Source organism: Bos grunniens, chromosome 13, assembly GCF_055505025.1.
Source record: "Bos grunniens cultivar Pamir isolate PY7600 chromosome 13, Bosgru_T2T1.0, whole genome shotgun sequence".
Taxonomy (NCBI): Eukaryota; Metazoa; Chordata; class Mammalia; order Artiodactyla; family Bovidae; genus Bos; species Bos grunniens.
Window position 1 is genome coordinate 53,916,050 of NC_141177.1, and position 4,768 is coordinate 53,920,817.

Sequence of the window (4,768 nt, forward strand, 5' to 3'; positions counted from 1 at the left end):
CTATTTAAAAAAAGAGAAGAAATGGGTTAGAAGCAACATGACAGATGTTATGTTGGAGTCACCTGTCTCAGCTCACATTCAATCATCAGTAAGTGCTTCCATTAGCTGAACCCCCGGCTAATATAGAGAAAGACAAAGATGCAACATTTCTAAAACTCTAGCTAGTAAGCACCCTGCAGCCAAATCAAGCCAAGAACACTCAATACTTAGTAGAAAATTGGAGTCTGAGGGGAGGTTTGCTTTTAAAATATTGGTGTCTTCATTTTCTAGATATTTATAAAGTTTTAAAACTTAACAAAGAATTAGGAAGTCTTAGAAAAACTTTACTGCTAATACCAAACTTCTGGGACTTCCCTGCTGGCTCAGTGGATAAGAAACCATTGCCAATGCGGGGGACATGGGTTCAACCCCTGGTCTGGGAAGATTCTATCTGCCATGGAGCATCTAAGCCCATGCCCCACAACTACTGAGCCTGTGTGCCTAATCCTGTGCTCTCCAACAAGAGAAGCCACTGCAGCAAGAAGCCCATGCACCGCAATAAAGAGTAGCCCCCATTCACTGCAACTAAAAAAATCACACACACAGCAGTGAAGACCAGCACAACCAAAGATAAGCAAATAAACAAAAAATAAAACACCAAACGTCCAACTCTGCAAGCTGCAAATATTCAGAAAAGAAAGGGAGAATAATTACCACTCCCCAAGTGGACTTTATCCTTTTACTTCCTAGAAGCTCCTTGAATCATGTCAAGGCCCTGGATCACTCAGCTGTGAGCCTCAGGAGTGTTCCCTGGAGACCAGGCTGATCTCTCAGTGTGCTGACTTCTTATAGTGCAGTGCACGGAAGCTGGAGGAACTGAAAAACCTGTTTAGAGAAAGAAAGTTCCCAGAGGCAGGGAATCACTTAGTAACTCAGGCTGTTTTCTTAGTAAGAATGGCCTGGAGAAATCACAAATTCTCAAAAACACCACCTGCTTGATTCATTAGGATTTCACTGACTCCTCAAGAAAAGACATAAAATGCCAGAAGAGACAGCTTTGCCTACCAAGAAAAATTGGCAATCAGAGGTTGGGTGCATATTTTTAGTTTTTATGATTGAAGGCTCTTACTGAGGGCTATAGACCTTCAGTAAAATGAGGCTAAATTCCATCAGCTGTTTCTAATAGAAATAAATAAAACCTATTCTTCTTTCTGATATCATCTTATTTTTGACTTGGCACATCTTGTGATCAGTTATAGGCAGGAGGAGTGTTTACTTTTACTTAATAGGTCTTCTCTGGTGGTCCAGTGGTTGAGACTCTGCCTACCAATACAGGGCACATGGGTTCAGTCTCTGGTCCTGGAAGATCCCACATGCCACAGAGCAGCTAAACCTGTATGCCCCAAGTGCTGAAGCCTGCACATGCTAGAGTCTGTGCTCCACAACAAGAGAAACCACCGCAACTAGAGAGTAGCCCATGCACAGCAACAAAGGCCCACTGTAATCAAAAATAAATAAAAATTAAAAACTTAATAGACATTTTTTTGACATGTCGATTGAGTAAATGTCAATTTACTCGGTTGACGTCTTACTTCGATAGATATCACTGACGTCCTGGGTCATTTCTCAACATTTGGAGTTACCTCAGACAAAAGTAATAGTGACTCTGTCCTCAAGATAAAAACAATAGAAGCATCTATTTGATTGAAATCCTGGAGGAGAGAAGAGAGGGATGAGGTAGGGACAATATTCAAGAGACAGTGGCTTAGATTTTCCCAGAACTGATACATAATACCAATCCAAAAAGTAAAGATGCCCAGCACATTCTGAGCAGAATAGACTATAAAGAAAGAAATGTATGTAATGATGAAACTGGAAAACAAAGACAAAAGGCAAATATTAAAATCCCAGAGGATGAGGGGATGGTCTATAATCTGGAAGGAACAGCAGAGTGGAAAGCTAGAAGAGAGCCTAATCTCAAGTGCTAAAAGAAAAATTGCTCAATTGGGATTTTCAGAACAACTCTCAAGCAGGGGAAATCAAAAGAATCAGGCTTGAGAGAGATCAAAATGTGGAGCAGAAGGATGTAAAACTCACCTCCCCCCAAGTCTACACAATGTTGGAAAGACAGTCTCTGCAATGGGAAAACTGAACAACTACATGTAAAGAAATGAAACTAGATCATTCTTTAACTCCATACACAAAAATATGCTCAAAATGGATTCAAGGCCTAAATGTGAGACTGAACACTATAAAAATCCTGGAGGAAAACATAGGCAAAACACTCTGACATAAAGCATAGCAACATCTTTTTTGACCTGTCTTCCAGAATAATGGAAATAAAAGCAAAAATAAACAAATAGGATCTACTTAAAACCTTTTGCACAGCAACTCAAACAATTAATAGAATAGAAAAACAACCCACAGATTGGAAGAAAGTATTTGAAAATGATGCAACCAGTAAGGGATTAGTCTCCAAAATCTGCCAACAGCTCCAAGCCAGGCTTCAGCAATATGTGAACTGTGAACTTCCAGATTTTCAAGCTGGTTTTAGAAAAGGCAGAGGAACCAGAGATCAAATTGCCAACATCCATTAGATTATCGAAAAAGCAAGAGAGTTCCAGAAAAAGATTAATTTCTGCTTTATTGACTATGCCAAAGCCTTTGACTGTGTGGATCACAATAAACTGTGGAAAATTCTGAAAGAGATGGGCATACCAGACCACCTGACCTGCCTCTTGAGAAAGCAACAGTTAGAACTGGACATGGAACAACAGACTGGTTCCAAATAGGAAAAGGAGTACATCAAGGCTGTATATTGCCACCCTGCTTATTTAACTTATATGCAGAGTACATCATGAGAAACACTGGGCTGGAGGAAGCACAAGCTGGAATCGGATTGCCGGGGGAAATATCAATAACCTCAGCTATGCAGATGACAACACCCTTATGGCAGAAAGTGAAAAAGAACCAAAGACCCTCTTGATGGAGGTGAAGAGGAGAGTGAAAAAGTTGGCTTAAAGCTCAACATTCAGAAAACGAAGATCATGGTATCCGGTCCCATCACGTCATGGTAAATAGATGGGGAAACAGTGGAAACAGTGGTTGACTTTATTTTTCTGGGCTCCAAAATCACCGCAGGTGGTGACTGCAGCCATGAAATTAAAAGACATTTACTCCTTGGAAGGAAAGTTATGACCAACTTAGACAGCATATTCAAAAGCAGAGACATTACTTTGCAAACAAAGGTCCATCTAGTCAAGGCTTTGGTTTTTCCAGTAGTCATGTATGGATGTGGGAGTTGGACTATAAAGAAAGCTGAGCACAGAAGAATTGCTGCTTTTGAACTGTGGTGTTGGAGAAGACTCTTGAGAGTCCCTTGGAGTGCAAGGAGATCCAACCAGTCCATTCTGGAGGAGATCAGCCTTCAGATGAGTTGACTCATCGGAAAAGACTCTGATGCTGGGAGGGATTCGGGGCAGGAGGAGAAGGGGACCACAGAGGATAAGATGGCTGGATGGCATCACTGACTCTATGGACATGAGTCTGAGTGAACTCTGGGAGTTGGTGATGGACAGGGAGGCCTGGCATGCTGTGATTCATGGGGTCGCAAAGAGTCGGACACGACTGAGCGACTGAACTGAACTGAACTTCCCTCTCTTCCTAAATGCTTCTTTGGCTCCTGTAAAAATGTCTTCACCTCTTCCTCCACTAGCAGTTCCACATAAGGATTAGTGGGAGAGACAACCTTCTTTGAGTTAGAAAACGTTTAACAAGGAGGGCTGTTCATGGGCTTTGTTAAAGAGCCAGCAGGCTCCCACCTCCAGTAGCTTTCTTCAAGCATCCACCTTACCAGTCCCTGTCTGTCTGTCTTTCTCCTTAACTATCTCCACACCTCTCCCTTCCCCCCACCTTCTCTTCTTTTCTTCCTCATTCTCTACGTCTTTCTTTCTATGCATATGTATTGATAAAGAAAGGAGACTATCATGCCTCTATATACCTAGATTTTTACTCATGAAAGGATTTGGCCTTTTCCATCACCCATTATCTTGATTAAGCATGTCTAGAAATCTGAATTTATGGACCTTAAAAATTAAGGAACCACCGAGTTCTAGCAGTTATTCTTGCTAAATCCGAAATCCACAGTCATGAAAATTGCTCAACGAATCAGTACGTTCCTTCCTTGATAGATCAGAATGAAGAAATCTGTTTTTCACACAAGATAGAGAGGCAGAGCGGGATTTAGTTTCTGCTTCTCTGAATTTAAGAATATACTGACCTATATACCTTCTGAGAACTACTTCAAAAATCCCTTCTTCTGCCAGAAATGTCAATAGTGAGAAGCCTAATGCATCTGGCATTTTGAACAGCAAGTCATAAATTTCTCTGTTAGGATTGTTTCACTTGCAGAGTATATTTGTGTTCTTGTAGCACATCATGCTAAGATTTCCGCGAACTACCTGTTAATGTCTGGGCAATAAGGCAACACAGGAAAGATGCTGCTGCTGCTGCTGCTAAGTCGCTTCAGTCGTGTCCGATTCTTCGCGACCCCATGGACTGCAGCCTACCAGGCTCCTCCGTCCATGGGATTTTCCAGGCAAGAGTATCGGAGTGGGGTGCCATTGCCTTCTCCGAAAGATGCTGAGCAGTATCCATATGGCCCTCACGGCAGTTTTCATTCAACTGTTTTCATCCTTGTTTTATAGATTATGTGCAATAACAAAAGGAACTTTGTAAACCACTAAAAATCATCCTGTGAAAGATATAACGAGGTAACCACACTTAAAAT